At 40.2% G+C, this 17,243-nt stretch overlaps 1 protein-coding gene across 1 annotated transcript in view; it reads right to left on the bottom strand.

Annotated features, from left to right (window-relative positions):
* Positions 1-16,533, bottom strand: part of phactr4a (phosphatase and actin regulator 4a) — a 95,318-nt gene extending 78,785 nt beyond the window's left edge. Inside the window, exon 1 of the mRNA XM_080442827.1 lies at positions 16,244-16,533. The gene's annotated coding sequence lies outside the window, so the exon portion shown is untranslated. The remainder of the gene's footprint in view (positions 1-16,243) is intronic.
* Between the last annotated feature and the right edge of the window lie 710 nt (positions 16,534-17,243).

Here is a 17,243-nt window from a genome sequence, read left to right as displayed (position 1 = left end):
CGAAAGTCTATTTTTTTTATTTTACTAAAGACGAGAGGCTGCGCATGCAGCCTGCGCTACCGCGGGTGTGAGGGGAAAGGATCCAAAGTACCATAGCGCTAACTCTCTCAGTGCCGAAAACGAGTAATCCCGAGTTTTTTCTGAATGCCCTCAGTGGCAAGAACGAGTTATCCCGAGTTTTAAAAAAAGAAATTGGGGGGGGGAAGAATTTTCAGAACCCAAGATATCGTGATCCGAAGATGTGCTGCTCCATTCACTTCTTGTTTAACTTATTATTATTATTTTGCTTTACTTTAAAAAAATTGCTGGCACAGTATGAACATATTTTTTTATTGCATTGAGAGAGTTAAGTAGAACTCCTTCTAACGCTATGGACCAGAGCTAATGACCTGCTTATGGCGACCCCGGATGGGAATTAGCAGATAAGAGGTAAAAAAAGCCTATCGATAGGATACGATACAATACGACACGTTATGGGCTTCGCAGAGACAACGTATCCCCATATTCCGTATGTTGAGCACAGCCCTGCAATGCATACCACTGAGCTCCAGTCAATTTTTCCCATGGCAACACTGACACAGGTGAGCTGTGTGGTTTGCACCTGGACAGTGTGAAAGGCTACACAGAACAACATTAGACAAATACAACTTCCTCTTAAGCACAAAGAGAATGTAGGCAGTGGTGAATAAATACCTGTCCAGTAGGCAAGAGTAAGTCACTCTGTTACTACTACTAAAACTACCAAATAGTGAGAGCCTGAAAAGTTAACTCGTTCAATCTGGGAACCCATCAGTGTCATTTTAGATGTTAGCTATAACCATTATTTTATACTTTGGCTATTAAAAAATAGCAGATCTACAAGTTCATAGCTATGAGCTTGTAGATCTGCTTATTATTTAATTTTTTTTGAAAATGTGTGCAAATCTTTGAATATATACTTTTCAAAGCGAACATTTGTAACTCAAATCTTTGCTTCTGGAGGATCCTGGAGCTAAATATTTTACAAATGTTCGCTTTAAAAAAATATATATATATGCAAAGATTTGCACACATTTTTTCAAAAATAGCAGATCTACAAGCTCATAGCGCGGTTTTGAATAGCCAAAGAAATCTAAAATGGCACAGATGCGTTCCCAGATTGAATGGGTTAAGCAAAGCTGGCTGAAGTTGTACAGCAGAGAAAATAGAAGTGTGAGTGTCAGCTGTGAGTCTGTCTGACCGGTTTGACAAGTCTGAACATAGTGTGTATGACACAGCTGTAAACACTACATGTATATGTGTGTACATGTATCACAGCTGCATGCAACACTGCGGTACATGTAGCCTACTGTTATGTGCAACACATAAACGGGACCATAAAGGCAGTGATCCTCAACCCTTTATTCATTTCACAGACCCTTAGTTTGATATGCATCTCTGGGACCCCGACACTGTAACATCCTCAAGGCTAAAGACCAATCGGGGTTCCTTTGGTTCCTTACCAGCAGTTATTTAGCTGAGGTCGAGGAGTGGGGATCCCCTGAAAGCCAGTCGAGGACCCCATAGGGGTCGCCGAACCCCAAGTTGACAACCAGTGATCTTAAGGCTGTGGTTCACAATATACTTTTTCACATCAAGCTCACAATTGCATTGTGAGCTTGTAGATCGGCTATTTTCAGCGAAGATATTTAATGTAGAGCAAAAACTGAAAGGACATAGTATAGAAGCCCTGAGGGACTCTGGTCAACCATATAGGGTAACCCATTTAAACCGGGAAATAATCGGTGTCATTTTTAGATGTCTTTGGCTATTAAAAAATAGCAGATCTACAAGCTCATAGTGCGGCACGAGCTTCTAGATCAGCTATTTTAGGAAAAAAACTGGAAAGTTTGCGCAAATCTTACGAATATATATATTTTAAAAGCGAACATTTTTAAAGGTTTAATGACATTCACTTTTACACCACATTCAAAGTCTTTGTCCTGGTCCTTCAAAAGTGTACAAAAAGTTTCAAGTGAAAATTCCATTCCAGTGATCCATGGCAGGTGTTTTTCTCTCACATTTCTAAAGCCTTTTCAACTGCAATGAAAAAATAAATCTTTGCCTGCGGGTGTCGCTGGTGAGGGATTTTGCCTTTCAATCATCGCCTCTGCTCCGCCCCCCCCAAAGGAAAGGATAGGGGAGGGGAGGGGCGAGGAGGAGAGTGGGTGGGATTAATCGACTGTGACCTCACTGTCGAAGGGCCAAGCTCAGATTACTTTTCAGCCTAATTATTCAGAAAACCCCAGACCACAGAAAATCCACTGAATGTTCTAAGTTCAGGTTTTTGGGGTGTAATTGAGGTCATAAAACCCCAAATAAAACATTGAAAATAAAAAAAGTGAAAATGAATGTCATGATACCTTTAACTAAAATCTTTGCTTCTGGGGGATTCTACAAATGTCTTCTAAATCCTAACATTTATTTTTTTAAACTGCGTTTCTATATCAGTGATGCTCAAACTTTTTCATGTCAAGGACCCCCAAAATGATATGTATTTGGCCGCGGACCCCCATCTCAAAATATTGTGTAAAAGGAACCCCCAGAAGCAAAGATTCGAGACAAAAATGTTCCCTTTAAAAATATATTTTCAAATATTTGCAAAAATGTTCACGATTTTTTCAAAAATAGCAGATCTACAAGCTCATAGCGGGGCACTCAGTGCCGCGCTATGAGCTTGTATATCTGCTATTTTTGAATAGCCAAATATAGTATCTAAAATAACAGAGATGCCTCCCCGGATAGAATGGATTAAGTGTTAAAGTGACAGTCACCCATTTTTGAACCCCTTGTAAAATCAGTAGCTAAACTGATTGTAAAGATTCAGATGGATCACGCGACGTGTTGAATTTCCGCGTGTATATCACGTTACGCTAACATTTTGGAAAAGATAGCCGATCTACAAGAATCACACACGGCGTCGCGTTGGTTGTTGACGCGATGGCGAGCTTGTAGATCTGCTATTTTTTTCACCCCCGGAATGTGGGTGAAAAATGAGGTTGATGTGGTTAAATTATTCACTAGATAAAAGGTGAGCTCCGGTGTGACCGGGCTCACTTCTCGGATGTCTTTGCTCTTCTTGCAGGAGGCAAAGGGAGGCTGAAGGACAACAACACACCAGGGCTGCAACATTAATCTAACTAAGCAATTTCATTGATTATTAAATATTTTAAAAAAAGAAAATGTTATGAAATAATCAGTGGTGGAAAAAGTACTAAAATGTTTTACTAAGTAAAAGTCCGGAATTCAACGTTTACTCGATTAAAAGTACAAAAATATTGGTATCAAAATGTACTTCAAGTACAGCAGGGCCCATTGCAAAAGTTTTCAAGTTGTATAATCAAAATGTGTACAAATCTTTTGAAAATACAAGCGACGCATTGTGAGCTTGTAGATCGGCTATTTTCAAATGGCCGAAATGTATATACTGGGCTGAAGTGGTTAATGTATGTTTTGTAATAATAATCAAAATCTACAAAGTAACTAGTAACTAAAGTTTCAAAATAATAGTACTAGGAGTAAAAGTATAATATTTGCCTCTGAGATGTAGTGGAGTAGAAGTAAAAGTACTGAAAACTGGAAATACTCCAGTAAAGTAAAACTACTTCAATATTGCACTTAAGTACAGTACTTGAGTAAATGTACTTAGTTACTTTACACCACTGGGAATAATCGATTAATAATTCATCCATATTTCTGGCACGTCTTAGGCCATTTTTTTTTTAAATATTCAAAAATAGTGAAAAACAGCAGACGCGTTGTGAGCTTGTAGATCGTAGATTTTTTTTCACAACACCATTGTTTGACGAAGAATAAAATAACGCTTAAATATGGTTAATCGATTTGTTGACGTACACATTTAAAAAAAAAAAAAAACATATATTGACTATTTGATGAATTAACACCTTTACCGCCGGGCCCGTAGTTCTACGGGCCGTTAAATCCAACGGTTAAGCGCCGAGCCCGTAGTCCTACGGGCTGCGGTCTTTTCGCGCATGCGCGGTCCGGGTGCACTTTCGGAATTTTTTTGATCCACTTCCGTTTCCGGTTTGATGACAGGAAATAGAATTATTTGGGATCCGGTTTCGACGATCACGCCCGCTCCCATTCTACAGACGAAACTGAAACTCAATTCTCTTCCTGTAGTTTTTTCTCCTCGCATTTCACTGTTTAACGTAATCCGCTCTAACTACAGTCATGGAAGTCCGTTTGACATGCGGTCTTCACTGGGAGATACAGGGAGATCTCGCGGATGTAAACAGACCGTTCACGGCTCAATCTTAAGGATTTTAACAAGATCTATGGCGACTTGAAAAAAACAAAAAAACAACAAAAACACCTTGGCACTGGTGAGTACATTATGAGATTAACCTCTGGCGGTGGATGTGTTAAAAGTCGAATCGATAGAATAATCGCAAAAAAAAACTATTGATATTTGCAGCCCTGTTGCATTCTGTGAAACAACATACAGCAACAAGGCCACTGGCTGTGGCGTCCACTGGCCAGCCATGAGAGCACACACAGAGCACGGTTAATGTACACCCCACAAACACACACACAAAAGAGTAAACTGGAGCAGCCAAGACAGCCCCCACAATGCAACGTTTATGCCCTGAGGACACCACGTCAACAAGCTATGTGTACAACACACACACACACACACACACACACGTGTATTACTTCCATACTACGGTACATCAACATTTTGGGCCGTGATTTTAGGAATGCCGTTTCTTTTGTTGCCCTTTTTAAACATAACCCTAAAGCCAAAAATAGCAGCAGATCTACAAGTTCTCAACACATCACAGCACTATACAGCAATATTGAAGATAACTCCAAACCTCAAACCTAAAACCTAAACCTCAAAAATCTAAACGTCTAATCCCAAGTCTAACCCAAACCTGAATATTTGTCAGAATTGTTAACACTACAAATCTTGTTTTAGCCATAAAACAAACATTCATCTTGTGAGGAACAGGAAGATTGTACCATTTCTCAAATTCTACTAAGGTTGTGGGTAGGGATGGCCAAATGGAGACATTTTATTAACCGGTTACCGTTAGGCCTTAACGGTTAATTAATCGATAACCGTTAAGAAAAAAAATAGTGTAAAAAAAAAAAAAATCCACTCTAACACTAACAATACCAATACAAAGACGAGGAAGAAGAATAATAAAGTGGAAGTTACGTGTGGTTGCAGGTGTAGACTTGGCCAAAAAACTATTAGAAACATTTTTTACCCTTAAAAAAAAATGTTTTTTTTTTTTTTAATGGTTAACCATTAACCGTTAGTGTTAACCGGTGGCCAATTTCTTAACGGGTAACGGTTAACGGTTGGCCAACCCTAGTTGTGGGGATATTTGGCCACACACAGGTATAGTAACACACACACACACACACACACACGGTCCTGACACAATTTTACTGAAATGTTCAAAGGCTGAGTCAGCGTCAACTAGCTAGCTCTAGCTACCAGGTCTGGTTTCCATGTTTGCGTTTGACTATCATGCAGTACCCTGACATGCTCTCTCTCTCTCTCTACATAATAACACATTCAATCCGGGAACGCATCTACAAATGTCTTCTAAATCCTTGTGGCAATAATATCAGTGGTTCTCAAACTTTTTCATGACAAGGACCCCCAAAATGTGTATTTAGCCACGTGTATTTATTTCCAGGGACCCCCAGAAGCAAAGATTTGAGTTAGAAACGTTCACTTAAAAAAATATTATTCAAAGATTCGCACAGATTGTCACGATTTAAAAAAAAATGGCAGATCTACAAGCTCATAGCGCGGCACTCGGTGCCGCGCTATGAGCTTGTATATCTGCTATTTTTGAATAGCCAAAGAAATCTAAAACGACAGTGTGTGCGTTTTCCGGAGTGAATGTTATAAGAGCAGAGTGCAGCACAAAGAAGACATACGCGGCCAGGAGGAAGCCAGATATTCAGGTTTGGTAAGGTGATCCCGGCCATGACATTTATGTACTTTCATTACAATGCAAGTGAATGGGACGCGGCACGCCTTTCATGTACATTGGTGCGTTGGTTCTCAAAGTGTGGGTCCGGGGACCCCCCAGGGGGCTCTTGAGGGGGTTCCCAACTAAATGATGGATAGTTGGGGAACCAAATTGGACCCTTATGGGTCTGTAACTCTGACAGTGTACAAATGGAACCAAATTTGTACACTGTCAAGAGTTAAATTAACATTGATTTTACAATATGAATTGGGGTCCCAGAGATAGAAATAACATTAAATGGGGGTCCGTAGCCTAATGCATGTCAAACTGGGGGTCATTGACATTAAAATGGTTGAGAATCACTGCTAGAGCCGTAAAAATCTTCTACTATGGGGGTCCCTGGGATATCTTTTCAAATGGGGGTCCGCAAGCTAATAAGTGTCAATTTGGGGGGTCCTTGACATGAACAAGTTTGAGAACCACTGCATTAGTGTTTATCTAAAATAGTAATTTATGCAAAGCGCTTTACAACATGCATCAGACACACACACACACACACACACACACACACACACACACACACACACACACACACACACACACACACACACACACACACACACACACACACACACACACACACACACACACACACACACACACACACACACACACACACACACACACACACACACACACACAAAGGGGTTCAAGTGTCTTGCTCAAGGATACTTCGGCACGAAGCCAGGAGGAGCCGGGGATCGAACCTGGAACGTTCCGTTTCCCCCAAGCGGCCGCTCTACCTCAAGCCACTGCAGCACCCGGTCAACGTATAGGGTTTAAGTGGTTAAGCAAATACACTGAAAATAGCCAATCGGTAAGCTCACAACCCATTGTGAGCTTGCAGATAGGCTATTTTCTGTGAATGATCGACTTTTATGACATGGTGCCCAGAATACGGATGCTAGGGTTCATGTGGCAGTGGTGTAAAGTAACTGAGTACAGTGTACTTAAGTACAAGTACTGTACTTAAGTACAGTTTTGAGGATTTTTTTTCTTTACTGGAGTATTTCCCATTTTCAGTACATCTCAGAGGCAGATATTGTACTTTTACTCCACTACAATTATTTGAAAACTTACTTTTCAGATATAAAATTACTATTTTATACATTTTCTTTGCTATTTCCAAACATTTTAGTACTTTTACTTTTGGTACTTTAAGTACATTTTGATGCCAATACTTTTGTACTTTCATAAGAAAAAATGTATTCTGGACTTTTACTTACTACATTGCATTATTGATACTTCATTTGAGTACTTTTTCCACCACTGTCATGCGGTTAAAGCTACACCTTTTTTATAAGACTACAGCTGAAGTTCTAACACATCCCTGCAATGATTTACCATATCGTTGCTGTCGGGTGGAAACCTCATACTGCATGTCCCAAAAGTGCTACTTTTCACGATTCAAATTCAAAAATAGCGTCAAAACTTGTAGATCTGCTATTCTTGCCAATTGTGTGTGACACTGTAGTAAGACAAAGTAGACATTCATTTATGAAAAGGGGGGTTAAAAGATTATGGAGATAAGAGGTTTGCCCGACAGCAGTGGTGGAAAAAGCAATCATTTTACTTAAGTAAAAGTATCAATACTTTAATTTAGAAATACTCTGTTACAAGTAAAAGTCTGGAATTCAAAATTTACTTCAGTAAAAGTACAAAAGTATTGGCATCAAAATGTACTCAAAGTACCAAAAGTAAAAGTACTAAATGTTTGAAGATATCAGATCTACAAGCTCACAACGCGTCGCAATGCCACGCGTTGTGAATCGTTGTAGATCGGCTATTTTCAAATAGCCTAGGTATAAAATAGGGCTAAAGTGGTTAATGTATGTTTTATGATATAATCATTTATATCTACAAACTAACTAGTAACTAAAGTTTTCAAATAATTGCAGTGGAGGAAAAGTATAATATTTGCCTCTGAGATGTAGTGGAGTAGAAGTAAAAGTACTGGAAATTGGAAATAGTCAAGTAAAGTACAAATACCTCGAAATTGGACTTAAGTAAATGTACTTAGTTACTTTACACCACTGCCCGACAGCAACAATATGAAGCCCGGCTGTCTTTTGTCAATGGGGTGATTACAGGAACATACAGTAGATGACAGCTGATGCAAATACACACCCCTGTGGGCATGTCATGGTTTACAGTAAAGCTTACAGTAGTTGTCAAATGGAATCTCAGTTACTGATGGGCTATGCTTGCAGTGAAGCTAGCCGCTAGCTAGCACACTGAGAGAAAAACGACATCTTTCACAGACCACACATTGCCATGGCCTATATTCTTTGAATTTACAAATATGTTAATCAGGAGGAGGGCTTATTTGCATAAATCTGCCACTGTGACAAATTGACCCCAGCAGGCCCCTCTCTAATGCAGTGGTTCCCAAACTGTGGGTCAGACTCAGGGACAGGACCCATTTTCCGGTTGTACTGCGGGCCCATTTTGATGGGTCGCGACTGGAGTATTTTACATGTTTTGTTTGTTTACTAAAAGAAAATATTCATTTTTTTATTAAAAAAATAAATAAAAATTAAACAGGAAAATGTCTCAATAAAAAAAAAAAAAGTTTTCCAAAAGCATCCCATGAATGAAATAAAGAAATCAAAGAAATTCAATAAGTGAAAAAAGAAAAATAAAGACGTGAAATTAGCAGATCTCCCAGCTCACAACGCATCGCGATGCAATGCATTGTGAGCTTTCAGATCAACCATTTTTGAATCTCGAGCTAAAAAGGTTTGTGAACCACAGCTCTATTATATTTTTGAGAAATAAAGAAAGGTCTGCACAAATACCTGGATACTCCAAATAGTTTTTACTATGGTAACAAACAAATAGCATTAGTAAACAACAACATCTTGACCAAACTTTAGCCTTCCTCTGTTTTTGTTATTGTATTTGTTTAGTTTTTTCACCCGAGGAGTTGAAACTATGTTATTTAGCTGTTTGCTTGTTTGCAAAGTAAAACATTATTCGGAGCATCAAACTTTTTCACACGCCCGTTTCTTCTCATCATGTGGTCTTTGTCCTGAACATATACCTTTTGAATTAGCCCTCTAATCTACTCCCCAGTTTTAGATTTGCTCAGAAAAGCTTCAAACCTCACAATCGCGCCCTTAACCTGAACTCACTATATAACGCATAGGATCACAGCGGTGCACCAGCTGGAAAGAGTGCACGCCTATATCAGACATGACAGGACAAGACTTCCACCCTGCATTACTGGCATAGCACTGGTAGCTCGTATGCATAAGACTAGTGCAGTGGTTTTCAACCTTTTTCATGCCAAGGACCTCTAAATTTGATATTTGGCCGTGGACCCTCATCTGAAAATGTTTTGAGCCAGGGACCCCCAGAAGCAAAGACTTCAGTTAAAAAAAGTTTGCTATAAAAATATATATATATATATATTCAAAGATATGCACACAATTTTAGGATTTAAAAAAAATAGCAGATCTGAAAGCTCATAGTGCGGCACCGATGAGTTTGTATATCTGTTATTTTTGAATAGCCAAAGCTAAAGGGCTAAAACGCTATGTTAACTAATTTCGCTGGGGACCCCCTGGTACCCCCCCCCCCCCCCAAGGACCACTGGTGGTCCCCGGACCACTGGTTGAGAACGCATTTGGTTGTCAAACCTTTACATTTCAAGGTGACTCCCGTAACTCTTGAGAGCGTGCAAATGGAACCAAATGGACCTGTAAGGGACCATTTGGTTCCATTTGCACGCTCTCAGAGTTACAGACCCGTAAAGGCTCCATGTGGAAGCCAATCAAGGAACGTTGACCACACCTTGGCCCCTTTTCCATCGGGTTGAAACCGGTTCCGTTCATTTTTCCGGTCAAATTTTGAACCAGTTCAGAGTGTTTCCACTGAAAGTGAATTGGTTCAGAACTCCCTTTTTTCTATCGATTAGTCACCCCATGGAGACTTGAAGTCATGGATATGTTTTAGTTTTTGTCACAAAAACAAAAAAATATCCATGACTTCAAGTCTCCATGGGGTGACTAATCGATAGAAAACAAGTCATTTCAGGGGTGAACTATCCCTTTAAGTTTTTCGTGCACTGAACTGGGAACCAAAGTAGGCGTGTCAGAATTCGACAGGTTGGACTTGGAAGATGCAGATATAAACAATGGCAAAAGCAAGTGAAAAATCAATAAGAAAGGAAGAAGAGATAAGAAGTGTTCTTGCCTGACGGCAAAGATACAGTAAATGGCTTAAGTGGTTGTCTGATGTAGGTTGAGATAAGACAATTATTTAGATAACATGTACACAAGCAGGCATAGCACTGGCAGCTCATTATCAGTGGTGTAAAGTAACTAAATACATGTACTAAAGTACTGTACTTAAGTAAAGTTTTTAGGTACTTTTACTTTACTGGAGCATTTCCAATTGTCTATAATTTTACTTCTACTGCACTAGATCTGCTATTTTCAAACATTTTTGTACTTTTACTTTTGGCACTTTAATTACATTTTGACACCAATACTTTTGCACTTTCACGCGCGTACATTTGTAATTCCGGACTTTCACTTGTAACCGAGTACTTCTACGTTGCAATATCGATACTTTTACTCAAGTAAAACATTAAGAGTACTTTTTCCACCACTGCTCATTATGCATACAAACAACCAGCCCCCTGCTTAATTCATTCAGTGTACACACACCAAAGAGCTCATTAAGAGAGCTCAATACACTATCCCGGGACAAAAAGACCAGAGAGTACTGCAGGATAGGGATGGGATGGAATGGGGGTGGTGGATACAATCATCCATTGTGCGGGCCTCATTCTGCAGGCCTGGCATTCTCTAAACAAAGAGGCAAGTTGGGGTTTGTTTTGGGAAAATAGCAGCATCTGAGGTCTCTCAATGAGCCCGCTGTCATCGTCATCGCCACCAGGCCTGTGATGGCACGGTGACAACACAGCCTCTCTACGTTCTCTGGGATCTGAAGACCCACATAGACTGCATTCAGATGTGGTTCACGCCATAAGTTGATCTACTGTAAATCAGTGGTTCTCAAACGTGTTCGTGTCAAGGATATACATTGATACGCATTTGGCCGTGGACTCCCTCCTGAAAATATTTTGTGTGCCAGGGACACCCATACACAATTTCTGTTGTTGAAATCAAAATGTTTCAAAACATTTTTCAATGTTGTTTTAGTTTTTAAACAGCAGATCTACAAGCTCAAAAACGCATCACGACGCGTTGCGAGCTTGTAGATCACCTACTTTCAAAGAGCCAATGTATATAAGGTTACGTGTTTGAACAGATTTTGATGCTATATCAGCAAATTTAGCTGGGGACCCCCCCATCCCCTCCAGGACCCCTCACTTTGAGAACCACTGATCTAAATGCAGAGGGGAAAAAAAGTTGAATCAAGAAAGCAAAAATCTACTGTAGCTATCGCTAATGCTTGCCATGAATATCTGCAATATCTGACCCGTTTGTATACAGTATGCATTTTTCACTCTACTCATATCAGGAGTCCTTGTTTTCCTTGTTCTCTCTTTCCATCAAGAGGGTTTTATTTGTCACTAACTTATATGAGCGTACGCAGCACAAATGTTGACGGGACTTGTTCCGCAATCTTGTTCTTCTATCTCCATACTTCTTCCCTTTCCTGTGACGACTACAAATAATGGCCAATTTCGCCCACTCCTGTACACCAGTAAACCTGACAACAAAGTTGATTCATCATTCATGGTTGGCTGCATCCGTTTTGAATGTATCTTAAACATACCCCATAAAAGGCCCGGACCACTGGCGTAGTGGTCCGGGCACCTAGGCTACAATGTAGCCTCTGCCGACAGCGCGTCGCGAGTTCGAGTCCCGATCCCAACGGCTTTTGCAGCGTGTCACTCCCCATTTCCTGTCGGCCTACTTGCCTATCCATAATAAAGGCATAAAAAGCGCAAAATAAAATAAATCTAACACTCTGAAGAGTATACTATAAAACCTGGAAGAGTAGATCGTCTCTGTCGGGTGGCAAGCTCATTATGTCCAAGTCTGTTACATTTCAGGATTCAAATTCAAAAATAGCAAAAGCAGCAGATCTACAAGCTCGAAACGCGGCACAAACGAGCTTGTGTCTGCCACTTTTGATGCTTTTGTGTGACGCTGTAGTATGAACGAGCTAATTTACGAAAGAAAACACAAAAAGTAAAAATATGGAGATAAGAGGTTTCTGCCCGACAACAACGCTTTGTAATATAGATCAGAATAGATCAATTCCACCCCGTCACTGTAGCACTGTGACGCTGGACTAGACACGGTCATAGAAACACTGACACCAGTTCTAAGGAAGGCATCTGAGGAATGTAAGTTCATCTGTGTATAAAGCACAATAAAACTACTGAGCTGATTTAGATGGGCGTCTATCTAGAGTCAATACAATAAAGCAGCAGTTGTGTTTGACTTTCGTCTGCTACACACACACACACACACACACACACACACACACACACACACACACACACTTTTGTATTGCTAGGTTTGTGAGGACATCGACGTTGTAGGCAATTTCATGAATGACATTTTTAACCCTGACCCGAAAACAGCAGATCTACACCCTCGCAACGTGTCGCAGCGTGACGTGTTGTGGGTTTGCAGATCTGCTATTTTTGGTGAAGGACACCAGCATGCAACTGAAGTATAAATCAGGCATAACATTAGACCCAACCCCCTAAATCTAACCTCTAATTCAGGGGTCTTCAAGGTTTTTCCAGGCAAAGGACCCCCAAGCTGAGAGAGAGATGAAGCAGGGACCCCCCACTACATGTTGTGTAGAATTGTGTTTCAGATGAAACTTTTTTTTTTTACTGTTTGCTCTTTTTTCCCTCTACACCTAAACTTGTTTGCCAAAAATAGATCTACAAGATCACAACGCCTTGCAGCGCGAGGCGTTGTGAGCTTGTAGATCTGCCATTTCTGGCTTAAGTTCTCCTCAGAAAAGGAATGCTAGGGTTCAAGTGGTTAATGTAAAAGAAGAAATCCTATCAAACTAAGATTTGGCGGCCGCCCTGTAGTAACACGGAGGACCCCCTAGGGGTCCCGGATCCCCTGTTGAAAACCCCTGATCTAAATGTCTAATCCTATCCTGAATCTTTTCCTAAATGTAATCCCAACTAAATAAAATGTCCTTTAGCATAAAACGGCCATTTTGTGAGGACCATGTAGGAAAAGTGTGTCCTTACAATGTCTATTTCTCAAATTCTACTATACTTCTGGGGACATTTGGCCCTCACAGGTAGTCACACACACACACCCACACACACACACACACACACCTCAGTCCGTGTTGTTCTACGGGGCGTACCTCCACTAAATAGCAGTGCTAAATGGCACCGCGGTACCTGCTGAAACAAGTAGCTGCAAAGTGCGTTGGAATGCGTGGGGGAATTCGCTTTTGCCTCGGAGGCAAATTAAAATGCCAAACAACAAAACCTAAAAGCAAAACCTTAACTGCTCGAACTAATCTCTGCCGCAAACCCAAAGGCAGGCTGACTTACTCAAAGAAGTGCAAAAAAGAAAACCCACAATACAATCACATTAACCCATTTAGACCCGGGAACGCATCTGTGTCATTTTTTAGATTTCTTTGGCTATTCAAAAATAGCAGATCTACAAGCTCGTAGCGCGGCACTATTTTTTGAAAAATCGTGAAAATGTGTGCAAATCTTTGAATATATATATTTTTTAAGCCAACATTTGTCAAATATTCTGTTCCAGGGACCTCCAGAAGCAAGTGAGTGAAGTTAAGTGTCGTTTCAAAAATATATATGTATTGCACAAATGTTCAAGATTTTTCAAAAATAGCAGATATACAAGCTCATAGCACGACACTACGAGCTTGTATATTTGCTATTTAAAAAAGAAATAATGGTTATTGCTAAAACAAAATCTAAAATGACACAGTATGCGATGTGTTCCCAGTCTTAATGGGTTAAAAAAAAAAAAATCCTATTACCCTGAAGTTCAAACATTCCGGCCCGTCTCACAGTGTTCTCAAAACAATGCATGACCAAAAGCAGGATTGTCCATGTTCCCACGCCCCACATAAAGATGTTTTCCCCACTTTATTCAATTTGACTCGTCTTTTTTTTTTTCCCCCAGACAAGTTGTGAATGAAACCAGATTAGATGGGGGGAAACTATTCAACTTGAAACAAGGACCACTGTTTCAAGTTGAATAGTTTCCCCATCTAAAACTGGTTTCTTGTGATCTTATGTCATGTCACTATACACTGACCTAGATCTATTTACATGTGTGAGAGTTACAGACGAACAGGTTCCGGTTCATGTGTGTGTAAGTACATTAATCAATTAATTAATAAATCAATGGGTTAGTCATCGTATTGCTCAGAGTTGATTGGTCTAAAACTGGTTTCTTGTGATCTCATGTCACTATACACTGACCTAGATCTTATCAACATGCAGTGGTGGAAAAAGTACTCACATTTTATACTTCAAGTAAAAGTATCAATACTGCAATATAGAAATACTCTGTTACGAGCAAAAGTCTGAAATAAAAAATGTACTTGAGTAAAAGTACAAAAGTATTGGTATCAAAATGAACTTAAAGTACTTAAAGTACCAAAGTACCAAAAGTAAAAGCAGCAGTAAAAACAGCAGATGCGATGCATTGTGAGCTTGTAGATCTGCTGTTTTCAAATAGCCTAGGTATAGAATAGGGTTATAGGGCTAAAGTGGTTAATGTATGTTTTATAATGTAATAACTTATATCTGCAAAGTAACTAGTAACTATAAGTTTTCAAATAATTGTAGTGGAGAAAAAGTACAATATTTGCCTCTGAGATGTAGTGGAGTAGAAGCAAAAATATAGACAATTGGAAATATTCCAGTAAAGTAAAAGCGCCTCAAAATTGTACTTAAGTCCAGTACTTGAGTAAATGTACTTAATTACTTTACAGCACTGTCTACATGTGCAAGTTACAGACGAACAGGTTCAGGTTCATGTGTGTACATAAAGTACACGAATTAATTGATTCATGAATAAATCAATGGGTTAGTGGTGGTATTGCTCCGAGTTGAACTGTTTCCTAAAGACCTGGAACGCATCTGTGTCACTTTAGATTTCTTTGGCTATTCAAAAATAGCAGATATACAAGCTCATAGCGCGCACCGAGTGCCACGCTATGAGCTTGTAGATCTGCTATTTTTGTAAAATCTTTGCATTTTTTTTAATTTATTTTTTTCAAAAAACTGTTAGGATTTAGAAAACGTTTTTAAGAATTGCCTCAAGTCTTAATGGGCTAATCTAAAAACTGCTTCCCTGTGATCTGGTCTCACTGCATTGACCTACTTCCAACATAGGTGAGATAGTTGGGAACGACAGGTTCAGGTTGAATGTGTAAATAAATAAACAAAACACTCCATAGACATAGGCTTTGGAGGTTGTAGTAGCTGAACAGCAGTTTGGTTCCCTGTCACGAATGACACTGCATTTGACATTGACGTGATCACTTTTATGTGCTTTATTACTTCAATTTGAACATCATTCATCAACCGTGGTAGCATTGTAGCTGTAGCAAGACCGAAATGTCAATGACATGGGACTACTACAGAGTCACAACGCGTTGCGTGAGCTTGTAGATCAGCTATTTTCCCTGGCCAGAGCTTGTAGATCAGCTATTTTCCCTGGCCAATAGCTTGTAGATCAGCTATTTTCCCTGGCCAGAGCTTGTAGATCAGCTATTTTCCCTGGCCAAAGAGCTTGCAGATCAGCTATTTTCCCTGGCTAGAGCTTGTAAATCAGCTATTCCCTGGCTAGAGCTTGTAGATCAGCTATTTTCCTGGCCTTGAGCTTGTATATCAGCTATTTTCCCTGACGAGAGAGCTTGTAGATCAGCTATTCTCCCTGGCTAGAGCTTGTCGATCAGCTATTTTCCCTGGCTATGAGCTTGTAGATCAGCCATTTCCCCAGGCCAGAGTGAGAGCTTGCAAATCAGCTATATTTCCCCTGACCAGAAAGCTTGTAGATCAGCTATTTTCCCTGGCCAGATCTGCTCTAATCCTAGATAGCTGCTAACATGGAGCGCAGCAACAGGTGGCTAACCATCGCAACAAGTACAGTCAGTGCATGGGTTCTTTTACTTTAGCCTTCAATTTATCCAGATCAGAACCATTCATAACAGTAGTTTAACTGTAAATAAACGACAAAACACATTGAACTTACTGGTATTGTTGTTGACAGCAGATCTCAGGTCAGATTTTAGACACACAGTTGCTTCTTTGACACTTGAACGTCGCTCCTCTTCTCTCCCAATCACAACCCACGTATAGTTTTAAACCGCTTTTAACGTCCAAATAACGTCTCTAAACTAACTCTACACCAACGAGCGAGGACTAATGTTTCGATAAAGAGTTGGTGAAACGTTGAAAAATTGGCGAAACGGCCGTTAAAAGCGGTATTTCGGTGAATAAACTTGGTAAACAGACTGTGTGTGTTACAGCGGCAGGTTTTAGTTCGGCTCTGCTTCACTCACTGGGATTAAAGTGCTGCTCCTCGGTGTTGCCAGGTTTTGGGAGAGAGATAAGCAACCAGGTCTAGGAAAACAAGCCAAAAATAAGCAATTTTTTTGGAAGCAAGCCTAAATAAGCATCTACACCAGTGGTTCTCAAACTTTTTCATGCCAAGGACCCCCAAAATGATATGTATTTGGCCGCGGACCACCATCTAAAATATTTTGTTCCAGGGATCCCCAGAAGCAAAGATTTGAGTTAAAAATGTTTGCTTAAAAATATGTATATATTCAAGGTTTGCAAAAATGTTCACGATCTACAAGCTCATAGCGCTCCACTCGGTGCCAAGCTATGAGCTTGTAGATCTGCTATTTTTGAATAGCCAAAGTATAAAAGGTAAAAGTTATTGTGAAGCTATATTAACACATTTTGCTGGGGACCACCTGGAACCCCCCCCCCCCCCCAGGACCCCTGGGGGTCCCCGGACCCCACTTTGAGAACCAATGATCTACACGTTAGAAACAAGCCCCAAAAAAACTCAACCCGCAACTTACCAATACTCAGAAGCAACTTTACAGAAAAACAAGCCCAAAGTCGCTTATAATAAGCGGACTTGGCAACGCTGCTGCTGCTACTGCGCGTGCGCTCTGTCCACACCTGAATGCTGGAACACTGGAATGTAGGTAAAACGTACATCCCATGGCCTGGAGGGA

This window comes from Gymnoscopelus braueri (genome assembly GCF_963280865.1).
Source record: "Gymnoscopelus braueri genome assembly, chromosome: 11".
In the NCBI taxonomy this organism is placed as follows: domain Eukaryota; kingdom Metazoa; phylum Chordata; class Actinopteri; order Myctophiformes; family Myctophidae; genus Gymnoscopelus; species Gymnoscopelus braueri.
The sequence above is the reverse complement of the archived record's forward strand: the minus strand, read 5'-3'. Positions and strand labels throughout refer to the sequence as shown.